Raw genomic sequence first — 15,720 nt, forward strand, 5'->3', positions numbered from 1 at the left:
TGTGTGTGTTGTTGAGTGACAACATGCGCAGTTTAAATTGGGCGCTGTTCCTTCCTCTTTTTAGTTTCAAAACACAAAGGCTGTTAGATTAAAAATTACTGTGTGAGGAACGGTTTGACTTTTGACTAGGGAAATGATATGCTTACTTTTGGGTCTATGAAGATATCATAACATTTTGGTGGAGATGCCGGGGTAAAAAGAGTGAGCTCAGACGAGGGAGTCTGAGAAAAAGACACCGTGAGATGAGCAAGGTGTTTAACTGACTCAGGATTTCAGAGAATCGAGTCAGCGGCGATCTTGAGTTTTAATGGTAAGTTGATTTTAAGAGAAAAATCAATGTTTACCATGTTGAAGTAATTCCGATGATATTATTAGAGGTGTTGTGACACAAGTGAAGAACAAGTTGTACATGTGGACTCACAATTATGCTGATATGGATCGGCTGCAGTCCATCTGATAAGTGCATGCTGGGTAAACTAAGACAAGAAACTGTTTTCAAAAGTAGCACTGGCCGCAGTGATGTACATGTGCTGAAGATTACTGGACCCGGCGAGGTCCATATGGTGAAGTTCTTGGGCAGATAAATGACAGAAACAGTTTCTGAATTTTGAGGAGAATTTTAAAGCACTGAGGTTGAATTTTCTCTGTGCTTGGTGCGCTGTGTGGGCTTATATCAGAGTTATAAGTCCAAAGGTTATGACCTGGAGGTCATTCATGGTGTTTAAAGAAGAACAGGAATTAGAAAAAATATTTAATGTCATATTTTGTGTAAATTGAGGAAAACTCACCACATGTGTTCACCTTTTTTCATTTAAAGGGACACAGACATTAACACACACACAAAGTTCTTAGGGGTGAGTTACTTCCTCTTTTAATTTTAAACTGCAACACATGTGTGCATTGGACTAGAATTTCATTTGGGCTAGTTAAAGATAAAGATGACCTGTATCAGTCCCACAGGTGGGAAATTTCTTTTGTTAAAGCAAAAGTGCAAAGTTATGCAGCAGAAATCAGAAAACACTGGAATGCCATAAAATAAAATAGAACAGAATGATGTATACAATAGAATAAAATAAGAATACCAATACTATATACAGCTGAGTGAGAAAATACAAAATACAACTTTGTCAAAGAAAGAATTGCACATATAGCTGTCTTATTGCACGTATGAGGGTTCTGGTAAAGCACTAGTTCTGGTAAAGTAAAAGATTGTGTTCAAAGTTTTATGCTCTGGAGGCCAAAAGTCGTGTGTAGAGAAGAACATGACTTAGAAACGGACATTAAAGGTCACATTTTGTCTAATATAGGGAGAATTGTCCCATATGTGTTTATTTCTCTTCTCTTTTAAGAGGACAGACGCAGTTACTGAGTGTTGTCTACTTCCCCTTCCTGATTCTAAACAAGCATGTTTGATAGAGATCTGCGCGCTTGATAAAACTCTCTCTAAGACTCTTAGGAAAGCGTGTATGGAGTGATTCTTAGTGTATGAATGTTGTACTGGATTTTAATGATTCTGTGTGAGTTGTACAAAATAATAAAAGTAATAATAACACTGCGTAGGTACATAGGAGAGTGAGTGAGAAAGAGGAAGTCTGAGAGATGTGTGTGCGTAGCCAGACTGGAGAGTGTGTGTGCTTGAAACAGGAAGTCCGATTATAGCTGGTGAGAGACGTTGCAACATGAAAACAGAGCAATTAGAGAATAAAAGTCTTAAGAAAAAGTAATAAAATTATATTAATTATATGTTTTAGAAAAGAGAAAGACCGAGAACATAAATACATGAACTAACAATTACATTAACGAATAGAAAACGCACGTACACAAATTGCTACAGGTGAAATTATTGTTGAAAACAATCAGAAGTGGGATAGTTTAATATACCCTTGCAAGGAAGAAAGCAGCTTACACTCCTTTAATGTCCAGAGCCAGTGTGTCCCCTGCCTTAATGCCACCCCTGGCCAATTGGCCCCCGTAACAGGCAAGTATGGAAGGCTGGTAGCCCATGACGGGTAAGATCCCACTTGGAAAAACCACGGGACAACCTAAGGCAGGCACAGTCACGATTACTACGGCCTGAGTGAGCTCGGACTCACTGGTGGAGACGGGACTTCAAGCCACTGGGCCGAGTAGAAAGGGGAAATGTCATTCAATTCTGGAGGAGGACAAGGAATGCTGTTATTTAAGGTGGGAAATCAAAATTGGGGATAGAAGATTTGGGAAAAGAAAACTGATTGTTTAAGTGGAAAATTGTGAAGGAGTCTGAAAAACCGCAACAAAAAACATATACACAATCACACACACAAATAGAAAATGCTTTAACCTTAGAATGCAAAAGAGTTCATGAAGAGCAGATGGCAGCTTTAGCATAGGAGTCTGTTTATCATGTTGTCCAACTCGCTTAGTGTGTAGTAGTTTTAGAAGAGAAAATTCAGAATTTAGTGATGATGGTGTGCAAGTTGTGTGGCGTTTATCGAGATTTTCTGTGTTTTGAGCAGGTGAAATTATGTTAAGTTGATCTGAGAGTGTCAGGACCCTGAAGAAGTTGTGGCAAAATGTTCTGTGTTTAAGATTGTGGAGGTTGTTGTTGTAGTGATGGGTTACTTATATCGGTTAGATTTGTGTTGTTTTCTTATTTTAATAGAGGGAGTTTTATAGAACATGGACATGTGTAGAATTCGGCCCATTATTTTTGTAACAGTGCACTTAGAAAAACCTGTCAGGTGATTTTGTTTTGTGTTTTGATGAGCTAATAATCAGCTCTCTTTTTCTCATTTTTGTTCGAAGCAGGCCTGCAAAAGAATGGAAAACAGCGCTGACAAAAGTCTCAGGAGAACAAAAAATAAGGTGACCTTTTCCAGATTACAATGGGCAGAGGAAAGAGGCCACGTGTGGGGATCTGATCAGATTGTGAGTCCCTGTCTAAAAGGATTGCAGCGAGCCAATCCAGTCCAAAAGTATAAAGAACTATTTTCCTAGAAACAAGTAAAAAGAAAATAAATGATTATATAAATAAACTGAGTTTGCTGAAAGTGGAAAATCTGATTAGTTGTGCGGAAGTCTACCAATACCCGATGTTAATGCGTGTGAGTGAATGTGTGGGAATGGACAGGTGAATGGACGGACCAGGCAGACCATAGGTTGGACCGACTGGACACTGACATAAAGACTGGACTAAGGTTGGACACATGACTGGTCACTGTTCTGTTTTAAGTTTTTTGTTATGACACAAATTGGATCATAAAGGGGGAGTTGAGTATGAAACGTAACGTGCAGGTTTTGTTTCTAGGACGTTTCAAGGATGCAGGCTGTGGATGGAGCCAAGAAAAGATTTGACATGATGATTAATTTGATTTCATTCCTTACACACAGGTTTGAAGGCCCGGAGCATGTATACCTAATATGATATGACTAACCTTTTCTTTTAATTCCCTAAGCTCGAGTGAAGGATTTTGAGTTTGTAACACATAAGATGTGTCACAAAAGGGGGGAGTTACAGGATTTAAGGTTTAATTTGAAATGGGTTTTAGGATTACTTGATGACGTTTGGGGTTTTTGATAATTTAGGTATGGTAAAACGGAGGCAGAAAGTGTTATTTTCAGGTTCTTTTTGATTTCTAGAATAAGAGGTTATAATTTAGGCTTGCACAAAGATATGTCAAAGGAAAATTGTATATATGTGATTAGCTACATGAAATGTGCTCTTTTAGGATTACTAAGCAAATGTCTACGTGACTTTTTACCTAATAACTTTTGTGATGATAAACTTCTTTACCGACTAGCAGCTTGCTCTCTTCTAGAGCATACAGACTTAGGAAAGGGGAACCTCAGCTCTGAGTTCTGAGAATAACTCTGGTATCTTTGTAAGTTGATAGGAAACGTCGAGACAGCCATATAGGGCAAATGTGGTAGAGCTTGTAATTAAATGTGGGCTTGAAAAGAGGAAGCAAATTTGGTACAGGACGTGCTTGAGATGATCAGATGAGAGAAGGGGAAGGTCAGGAATAGTTTAAATTAAGATTGAAAAAATTAAATTGGGTGAAAGGGGGGTGTAGCAAGTAGATTCAGGGCAGCTCATAGCCCGGCGTAAACGCAAGGTGCTGTCACACAGCTTAAGTTATTTGTTTGATTTATTTTATGACAAAATAATAAGGAAACATTGAAAATATACAACCCATTGAGGAGACAGATAGGGTTGGGCAATCGAAAGGTTTTGTTTGTTTAGCATGATCTTTTTTGTTATATTTTAGCTTTAACAGGGAACATGCCTCTCTGGAGCTTCTCTCCTGATGCTACCCCACCAAAGACGCTTATCCATAGAGACTATGTCAGCTCCCAAACAGACAACAACAAACCAAGACTAGCAATAAACAATCTAAACATAAATAATAACAAATAAAGAACAATACAGAATCCAAATCTGAACCGAAGAATAAAATAGTGAAATGTGGATTATTAAATATTAGGTCTCTCTCTTGAAAGTCTCTGTTAGCTCACGCCAAGCGGTCGCAGCAGATGGCTGCCCGTACCTGAGCGTGGTTCTGCCGGAGGTTTCTTCCTGTTAAAAGGGAGTTTTTCCTTCCCACTGTCACCAAAGTGCTTGCTCAATAGGGGGTCACAAGATTGTTGGGTTTTTCTCTGTATTTATGAAGCGCCTTGAGGCAATTTTTGTTGTGATTTGGCGCTATATAAATAAAATTCAATTGGATTGTATTGAAGTAAACTTAAATGTTATAAATTAGGAATTAGTTCATTTCTCAAGTGAAAAATGAAAAAGGGGGACTGGTGTTAGGAATAAAAGAAATATTTTTAATGTGTATCTGCTCATTATCTTGTTTTATGTACTTTAATAATGAAGGCTGGCTTGTAGAGCAAGGCCACCTTTTACTCACAAACAAGTGCTCAGCCAGACTGAAAAACAGGAAGTTTTAGTGCACAAGGCATATTAATAGATATAGACACAAAAAGAGGAACTCCCCATATAAACAACGTTCAAGACTGTGTGACGTGTAAAGCACCGAAATAACACCATATAAGTCACAGCTGATGATTCTAATGTTAGAGAGCTCTTGCAACTGGCATCTGAGCTGTGCAGAGGTCTCTCACCCCCGGAAGATGATTAAATAAAGAAAGACAGGTACTTATGTATGTCAGCATAAGGTTGAGTCCAACAGAAGCAAGGCACCCTACATGCGCACAGCATGCAGCAGGGGTTGCCAAAATAATATAGAGAACAGCACATGTAGTGAGAGAACACTCACTAAAAGTTCTGATTACACATAGTGTGGTGGCTTATGTGAACTCGCAGGCGTTCACTATGACATCATTAGCACAACAGAGACTGAGTAAAGTTTTAGATGCTCCAAATCTGACATTTACACATGAAGGAATCAATATGGCAGATTTAATGGGATCAGGAGAACCTCATGATTGTACTAAGAAAGCAGAACTTGAAGGGAAAGTCAGGGAAGATTTAAAAGCAGAACCTGTTGGGATTTGGGATTTAGAGATTCTTTTATTGCTATCATATAATCTGCCTTATGATGACTGCATTAATAACATGTTGTACAGTATTATTTTAATAGTATTGAATATGTTTGTCATCACAGTGACCTCTCTATTTACAGGTTGAGTTCATTTTATACACAATGCGTAACTGTGCTTGTTTAGAGTTGATGTTCCGTCCAAAAGGGTTTTAAGCTTCACTGGTGAGAGTGTCCAGGTGATACATGTTGAGGGAAGATGAGAACATAGCAGGTTAATTGTATGCACGCTTACAAACACACATGATTTAAATATAGGCGAGGCCAAAGGCCTGGACTTGATGTAGCTTTTAACTTTACAGCTCCTAACTTGCAGGGATGGCGTGGAGTGTAATGAATAGGGATGGGTACCGGTGTCCGGTGCCATGATGGCACCGGTTCTGACATAAACGGTAGTAACCAGACCGAAAAGCAGCGCACATTTCGGTGCTTTATTTCGGTGCTTTTTTTTCCTGAGCTGTGATACACTTTAGATTCTAGCCAATCATTTTACGTTTCCGAGGATAGTAGGCGGGTCCAGGTACGTACGTTCTTTTAGAGCAGAGCTACAGATTAAAAATGCCCAAGGCTAAGCGGTTAAAAGTCTGGCTGTACTTCACAGCAAAAGATGCAAACTCAGCAGCCTGCAACAAGTGCTTTAAGCTGATACTGTGAAGGAGGTAACACCTCGAATCCGATGAAACACCTGGCGACGCATAGCGTTTTTTTTAAAGCCGAGAAATGCGCCGTGTTTGATAGCTTGCTGCAAGACCTCACACCGTGCACATCTACTGCGGGTGTGGTGCCTGTTATCGGACCCGGAGTTAGCAATATCCCCCAAGAACCCGAAGAGTAGAGTCCTGGCCCCTAGCCCTGCCAGTGTAGCAGAAATGATGACGGATGATGATGGCAGCAGCAGCCGTTCTTCTCTGCGTGAGTAGCTTAATGTTGTTCATGTTTAATTTACGTTGAGTAGGCTAACCACGTTATTACATTAATGCATGTAATGAACTAGTAAACACCGTCGTAGTTACATGCGGCTGTCTTCTTGTTTGATGGCAGATGCTCTCTTCACCCTGGCCAAAAAGGCTAAAATGACCAAAGAAAAAGTAGAAAACATTTAAACATGAGAGGTTTTTGGAAAAAGTTTGTGTTTCTTCCATTGTTTAAGCACTACTTCCAGCCAAGAGTGATACCATATATGCCCTATAGCTGAAGAAAAGGCTTACATTGTTATCTTTTTACAAAAAAACAGCTAAACATGAGAGGTTTTTGGACAAAGTTTGTGTTTTTTCCGTTGTTTAAGCACTGCTTCCAGCCAAGAGTGATACCATATATGCCCTATAGCTGCAGAAAAGGCTAACATTGTTATCTTTTTCCAAAAAAAACCAGCTGAACATGAGAGGTTTTTGGACCAATTTTGTGTTCTCCATTCTTTAAGCACCGGTTTGAGCACCGTTTAAGCACCGGCACCGTTTCAAAAGTACCGGTTTGGCACCGGTATCGGATAAAACCTAAACGATACCCATCCCTAGTAATGAATGAATGCAAAATATGCTTATGTAACCAACTTTAAGGTATAAAGGTGAATTACAGCACAATAACTACTTGGGCTCGTAATGAGGCCCTGGCCAGTATCAGAAGATGCCAAATTCGTATGGAGCCAAAGTATTGAGCAGCAATAATGACCTGGACACAATGTTAACTTTTGAGTAGCCACTCTTGTATTGTTACAAGGTATAAAAAATTAGTGTCCAATTTGTACAGAAAAAAGTACAAAACAAAACAAACAGTGTGCACACTTAAACAAAATGAAAGTACTCGTTGGGGCCCTATAAGAATATAGAGTTAAGTTGGCAAAAGCCAACTTCAAAGGTCCTTGTGAGTGTAATTGGAATGTATGAGTGTGTGGGTGTGTATCTTCTTTGGGGTGGATCGTCCTCAAAGTGGTTGGCTCGCCATCTATAACGACCGGAATTTTGTCCTGGTCCTCGGACTTTTCTGTCCTCTCCAAAAAACCTGACCTATAACCCAGGTCATAAAATGTACATTCTAATCAGTCTTTCTTTCAGATGCATTGTTTAAGGTTAAAATGTAAAATCAAAATATTGCATCAACCTCGTATTCATTGCATCAATATCTTAAATCTTATCAAATCTCACAGTTCTGTTGTACAACATTCAATTTTCAAGTATATCAAATATGAGAACTAAACATCTAAGTTGCTCAAATATTTCTCTATTCATGTAAACATTAATTAAACAATACTTATGGTAAGTAACCATTGACATTCAAAATACAATACACCATAACAATTCAGAACTATGTGCAAATAAGCAATAAAATACACACGTGAGTTCAGTTCAGAGGTATTAAAGCAGTGTGCTTAATTTCTCCACACTAAAGGCCTATTTGTGAGAGAGAAATGCACTAAAAATTACCCTCCATGTTACTTTAAACTCACAGTGAACTGACAACAATTAGCTTTAGAGCGGCTAAGAACATGTTGCTCACCGTTGCTCTGTTTCACAAAAGCCTAACACACGCTGGTGTTGGAATTGCAGCAGCTCTCCGGATGAAAGGTGAGTGGTTAGCCGACGTTGCTTCTCTCCTTCATCCAGCCACTCGACTCCGGACTTCCAGCAGGTAAGTATGCTGGCTTTCCTTCCTCTCAATTCTGAGTTTTTCCTCTCTTTTGTCCGTGGATTTCTCGGTTTGAGTAGCAGATACCTCCACTCCTCTTGCTGAGATGAGAAAAACCCGGGAGCACCATGCACCTTCACCTCACTTCCTGGCTGACAGGGTCAGTGCGGCCTGTGTAGGCTCTGATTGGTCGCTGAGCTAGATGCCCTCATGTGGGGTGAACTGAGAGGTGCATTCAATGGTCATAGGAAATATGACGCTCTGTTGATGTGGACAGTTAAAATAAAGAGAATAAATACTCTCTTTCTTTATCATTGGTGTAAATGTGTTTTTTCCATCTGGGCTACACCCTCCCCTCCTGAACTCATGCACGTCCCTGTGCATGGTAGACAGTTAGATGATGATTATTCGAGGGGTCAAGGAAGGGGGTGGAACCAGTTCCTCACCATCACTGATGACATCTCCCCAAGCTGAAGACAGTCCTTGCAAGAATGATTTTGCCGCTGTGATCAGGGGATTGCCTAGCTCCGTATAGTCCAGCCGTCGTGGCGGGCGACGGTTTCTCTCAGATCTCCTGACAGAATCATTTGTATGTGTGGTTTCCCCTGTATCCATTTGGACTGCTTCCTCCATTCTCTCCTCAGGATTTGCACCTCTGGTGCCAGCCTCCTCAACTGGAAGTTGCTTCTCTTGGACGTCTGGATCATCAATGGGTGAGTCATTTTCAATCAAGGTTGTTTCATCCACTTGTTCGGTTGGTGTGACTCCATTGGTAGGTAAGTACTCAGTATTATCTGCAGTACTGTTAGGCATATCAGGCATGTTGCCAAAATCAGATTGGCTGTCAAAATCAGGTGGGTTGTCAACATCAGCAACATTTAGAGGTCTCTCACTCACCGTGTGGACAGGGGGACTGAACCAAACAGGAATGAGCAGATCATCTTCTTCATCCGAGGAGTTCTCTTCCTCTAGCGCTGGATTTGCACGGGTTCTCGGCCTGCGTGACACTGGCTTCTGTACATGCTCACTGCTTTCCTCCACAGGTAGGTAGCCACATGGTAGCAACAGATCCCGGTGTAGTGTCCTTAGGGGACCATCTTTGTTTTCAGGCTTCACTGTATATACTGGGAGGTTGCCTGCTCTACTCACCACTACATGCACAGTGTGTTCCCACTTGTCTGAAATCTTATGTTTCCCCCGGATGCGGACATTCCTGACCAATACCCGATCTCCAGCTTCCAAGTCTGATGCAGTTACATGTCTGTCAAACCTCATTTTGTTCTTGTGAGCTATCTTTGCAGCCTTGTCCATAGCTAACTTGTAGCTTTCTTTGAGACGTGACTTGAGTTTTTGCACATATTCAGAGTGAGATGAGTGTTGTTCCTCTTGTACTGGCAGGTTGAATGCAAGGTCAACTGGCAACCGAGGTTGGCGTCCGAACATCAGTTCGTACGGGGTGAAACCAGTCACTTCATTCCTGGTGCAGTTATAAGCGTGGACCAGGGGTCTTACATGGTCACGCCAACAGGACTTATCTTGATCACGGAGAGTACCCAACATGTCAAGCAAGGTACGATTAAATCGTTCCACAGGATTTCCCCTAGGATGGTATGGGGTTGTCCTCACCTTGTGGATACCAGCCACCCGACAGAGTTCCTTGATTGTGCGGGACTCGAAATCTGGACCCTGGTCACTATGCAATTTTTCTGGGATGCCATAGTGTACCATAAAGTTCTCCCACAGACACCTTGCCACTGTGCGGGCCCTTTGATTAGGTGTTGGGATAGCAACCGCAAATTTAGTGAAGTGGTCCGTGATCACCAATATATCCTTGGTTCCACTCTTGTCAGCTTCCAGGGACAAGAAGTCCATGCACAAGAGTTCAAGAGGTCGTGTCGTGTTAATGTTGACCAAGGGGGCCGCTCTTTCGGGTCGTGCCTTCCTCCGCACGCATCTGCCACATGTCCTCACTTTCCTTTCCACGTCCAGGGCCATCCTTGGCCAATAGAATCTGGTCCTTACAAGGTCCAGTGTACGGTCAACTCCCATGTGACCCATATGGTCATGCAGGCTGGTGAGGACTGTGTTGCGAAGCTCAGCCGGAAGTACAAGCTGGTAGGTTGTGTGGGACCCCTCTTGGCGTCGCCTGTACAAGACATTGTTGCGGAGTTCAAGACGGTTAAGCTCCTGGAGGAGGAGTGGAAGTTCAGGGAGCTGTGTACGCACTGTTGGAGGTGGTGTGTCCCCATGTTCGATCTGGGAGATAACATGCTTTATACACTGATCGGCTCTTTGCTCGTCTGCCAGCTCTGCCTCAGTTAGATGGGGAACGGTTGGCAGACCTCCAAACTGTTCCTCCTGCCCATAGCTATCAGGTACAGCGCTAGGAGACATAGCAAGAACCTCCACCAAGGCAACACAATCTGCATCTGCCTCTCTCTCATCGTCAGGACTGACGCTGTAGGTGAACTGCCTCTCACAGATTGCTTTCACCACAGACTGATTTACGGCATTGACGTTGTCTGGATCACAAAGGTGATCTTGAGTGAACTGTTGTATGCGTTCAATCTCTTTTTGTGATTTCAGATCGTCCGCTAGCCCTCCGTGTGGTCTGCGTGATAATCCATCTGCATCGCCATTCTGCTTCCCTGGACGATAGAGGAGTTTGAAAGAGAATGTGGACAGTGCTGCTAGCCACCTATAGCTAGTTGCGTCAAGTTTTGCTGAGGTCAGAATGTAAGTCAGCGGATTACTATCTGTTACAACGGTGAAGTGGTTGCCGTAGAGATAGTCGCTGAACTTTTCTGTGACTGACCACTTGAGCGCCAGAAACTCCAACTTGTGCGCTGGATAGCGATTTTCGCTCCGTGACAGCCCTCTACTTGCATAGCCTATGACTCTAAGTTGGCCCTCTTGCTCCTGATACAACACAGCACCGAGCCCCGTGGTACTGGCGTCGGTGTGCAGTATATAGGGTTTCTGGGGGTCAGCGAAGGCAAGTACAGGGGCTGTGGTGAGACTTTTGATGACTGACTCGAAGGCTTGCTGGCAAGCTGGCGTCCAGCGACCTCCGAAGGGCTCTTTTGGGTCATGGTACTGATGTGCAATTTGTCTTGTGTTTGCTTTTGATTTCTTGTGGCTAGGTGGGTACCCCGAGGTTAAGTTGTGGAGAGGTTTCACAATGCTGGAATACCCCTTAACGAACCTTCTATAGTACCCAGCAAAACCAAGAAACGATTTCAACTCTCGCAGAGTCTGGGGGACAGGCCATGTTTTAAGAGCCGAAATCTTCTCAGGGTCAGTCTGAACACCATTTCTGGAGACCACATGTCCCAGATAACGGACTGAAGTCTGGAAGAAGACGCATTTCTCTGGTGACAGCTTTAACCCAAACTCTTTTAGACGAGTGAGCACTTTCATGAGTCTTTCTTCGTGTTCCTCAAGGGTTCGGGAGAATACTATCACGTCATCAAGAAAGACCAACGCATCCTTCAAATGCATATCCCCCATGCACCGCTCCATTAACCTCTGAAATGTGCTGGGGGCATTCGTCACACCCTGAGGCATTCTGTTGAACTCCCAGAAGCCGAGAGGGCACACGAAGGCCGTCTTCGGTTTGTCTGCTTCTTCGACCTCGATCTGGTAGTACCCTGATTTTAGATCAAGAACAGAGAACCACTGAGAACCATTGAGGGCTGAGAATGTGTCCTCTAGCTTCGGAAGGCTGTACGCATCTTTTATAGTCTGGAGGTTTAGACGCCTATAATCAATGCACAACCGGACTTGGCCGTTCTTTTTCCGGACAACCACTATGGGTGACGCAAATGGGGACTCTGACTCTCTGATAACTCCTGCATCAAGGAGTTCCTGAATGTGCTTCCGGACGGCCTCAATGTCCCGTGGGTGGATTGGCCGGGCACGTAGTTTGAAAGGCGTGTCATCCGAAAGTTTTATATGATGTCGCACCTGGCCCATCCGGCCAAAATCCAGGTCATGCTGTGCAAACACCTCAGGCATGCTGCTGAGCTGCTGAGTGATGTGCTGTTTCCATTCCAGTGGAACTGGGGAGTCACCAAAATTGAATGTTATGGTGGGCTCCTGGGAAGACGGAGTCTCTGGAGTTCTCTGGGGTGGTTCTGACTGTTTGGTCTTGTTGTGCTCCTTTAATAGGATGGTCTGATAAGCACTAACCTCTGCAATAGTGCACTTGGCAGGGATGACAATGTCGTGGTCAGACTCATTGCTTATAACAACTGGCAACTTGTGGGGCCACCGCTGGGGGAAGTCAACCAGACCGGCTTTAAGTAACAGGCCACCGGGCAAGGGGGACGATGACAGGTACTCAACGACAACTGATTTTTCATCCTGAAGGCCCCTGCCAAAGGCGACTCCCTCCACCACTACAGTTGAACCAGCTGGAATGAGTTGAGGCACCTTGCCTTGCAGCTTCACTACACCCTGATGGTTGTCACTTGTCTGCTTTCGTCTCAACTCAATGATTTTGAAGACTACTTTGTAGCCATGTGGAAGGGATTGACGATCGGCTAAGTCAGTCTCTGAGTAAATGTCGAACAGTACATTTAGGGTGTTTGTGCCTATGAGCATGAGGGATTGTGAAGTGTCAGGGACGATTAAAGCAAGCGTGTTCACATCTACTGGAACACCTATAAAGTCCTTTGGAAAAGTTATGGTCATTTCTATATAGCCAAAGTAAGGCACTAGCTGGCCATTAGCACCTTCCACTTCTAAGAGGTCATGTAGTGGCTTGATCTTCTGCTCTGAAAGGTGCTGCTTGTAAAATGACTCAGGAACAGTGGTAACTTGGGAGCCTGAGTCAAGAAGGCAGTTGACTTCTTCACCTCTCATAGTCACTTGAGCTGTACTCTTGGTGCCAATCAACTGTTTAGGGAGTTGGAAAGATTGTTTCTGCTCTGAATGTTTTAAGCCAGAACATGCTTGTGCTTTGACATTCTTTGCTGGGCTACTTACTTTGTTAGCCTCAGCTGTGATTTTGTCGTCATTGTTTACGTCTGAGGGACGTTGTTGACTCTCCTCAGCTCCTGTTTGTCCCACAACAGGAACTGTTAGTCGTTTAAAGGTGAATCTGTACAATCTCGCGCTTCCCACTGGCGTTGTTTCTCCTCCAACTGCTTCTTTTTTTCTGCTACTAGGTTGGGGTTAGCAGGGTCAACACAGCATGGAGCGATGTGCCCATCTTCACCGCAGTTGAAACAATACCAGGGCTTGGGTCGGCCTGTTTGCCTCTTTGAAGTCTGTCTTTGCATACGTCCATCTACATCATGTGGCTTTGACATCTTACTCAGCGGCTTCCCTGCAGATCCCTTGCTGTTAGCAAACTTTGTTTTTTTCTGTGACATGAATGTAGTTAGTTGACTTTGCAGACTTGCCACCTGCTTTCTCAGATCCTCAATAGCAGCGATGCTACTCTCATGTTTCTCCTCTGGTTCACAAACACGTGCACCCTGGAACTGTAACTGAGTTGTCTGCTTTGTGGTGCCAATGTGTTTTCTCATACGACTAGTTTTTGCTTGCTGTCGATCTTCCTCAGAGCGAATCATTAACAAGAGGTCTGAGAATTGGGGTGGGCTGCTCTTCTTTTGTTCAAGTTGCAGGGCGCTGATTAGGTCATTGTCCCAACATCCCCTGCAGAACTGTTTAAGGAGATGTTTGTCCACTTCTTCACATGCAACTCCCCCTCTCTTCGTGGCTCTGTTTAATGCTAGCTGTAGCCGGTGAAGGTAAGTGGACGATTTCTCACCTGGATCTTGAAGGGTGTTGAGGAATTGAGCGAAAAGTTCCTCGCCATCCTCTACAGTGCCAAAGGCTGAATCTAGAAGCTGCAAATAAGTCGCAGGTGGTGACTCAGGCCGTAAACTCTTAACTATATCAGCTGCTGGTGGGAGCAGGCTCTCATGGATCTTTCTGGATATTTGCAGGGGGGACATGCTGGGATCATTTTGGAGCAGTTCAATTTGTGTGCGCCACGTGTCATAATCAGTTTCGTTGTTAGGTCTGGGAACCTTACCGGAGAAGGAACGGAGTCTCACCTGGGACTGGATGTGTGGGACAACATCTTGCCTTCGTACGATATGCTCAACCACGACCTTCTGAATGTCAGGTGGGTTCAAGTCACTTACTGAAAGGGACGCTGCTCTCCTTCCATTAGTGAGGGGAACATGATCAGTGGCACCAATATCACTTGGTGTGACATCTGAATGTGAGGTGTGACACTGTTGCTCTTTAGGAGAGGGCGGAGATACGACAGTGGGCTCAACAGACGTGGGGGGAGGTTCTTCAGTGGTAGGTTGCATGGCTTCAACATCCTCCCCAATCTGACACATCATCTCCTTCAGCACCTCACCGTAGTCCTTGCCACTCAGCTTGGCTAGTTCCTTGAGTTCAGCTAAGTAGGTCTTTGTAACATTACTCCCAACCTTGGTAGTGTACATGCTACTGAGTGTTTTAATTTCATAGACAATGCTGGGGTCAGCTTGTGCTGTGCACGTGTATGGTAAGCGAGGTTCTAAACCTTCTAAGGCTGAACTGCTAGAGTATTCAACGATCAGGTTTTGGTAGAAGTCGGACAGTGAATCATCAACAAAAAGGACTCTTGCGATTTTACCATACTGTTTCAGAAAGTCAATGACCTGTTCATCTTTTTCAGATACCTGTGTTATCCCAGTGACAACAACTGCATTAGGTATTTTGACACCAGACTTTTGTATGAAATCCATACTGGTCATTGCCTCAATATTGATGCTCAAATCAAATGGCTCCTGGCTGGCTTGCCACTTCTGTAACCAACTTTAAGGTATAAAGGTGAATTACAGCACAATAACTACTTGGGCTCGTAATGAGGCCCTGGCCAGTATCAGAAGATGCCAAATTCGTATGGAGCCAAAGTATTGAGCAGCAATAATGACCTGGACACAATGTTAACTTTTGAGTAGCCACTCTTGTATTGTTACAAGGTATAAAAAAATTAGTGTCCAATTTGTACAGAAAAAAGTACAAAACAAAACAGTGTGCACACTTAAACAAAATGAAAGTACTCGTTGGGGCCCTATAAGAATATAGAGTTAAGTTGGCAAAAGCCAACTTCAAAGGTCCTTGTGAGTGTAATTGGAATGTATGAGTGTGTGGGTGTGTATCTTCTTTGGGGTGGATCGTCCTCAAAGTGGTTGGCTCGCCATCTATCACGACCGGAATTTTGTCCTGGTCCTCGGACTTTTCTGTCCTCTCCAAAAAACCTGACCTATAACCCAGGTCATAAAATGTACATTCTAATCAGTCTTTCTTTCAGATGCATTGTTTAAGGTTAAAATGTAAAATCAAAATATTGCATCAACCTCGTATTCATTGCATCAATATCTTAAATCTTATCAAATCTCACAGTTCTGTTGTACAACATTCAATTTTCAAGTATATCAAATATGAGAACTAAACATCTAAGTTGCTCAAATATTTCTCTATTCATGTAAACATTAATTAAACAATACTTATGGTAAGTAACCACTGACATTCAAAATACAATACA

This window comes from Pelmatolapia mariae, linkage group LG3_W (assembly GCF_036321145.2).
Source record: "Pelmatolapia mariae isolate MD_Pm_ZW linkage group LG3_W, Pm_UMD_F_2, whole genome shotgun sequence".
Classification (NCBI taxonomy): domain Eukaryota; kingdom Metazoa; phylum Chordata; class Actinopteri; order Cichliformes; family Cichlidae; genus Pelmatolapia; species Pelmatolapia mariae.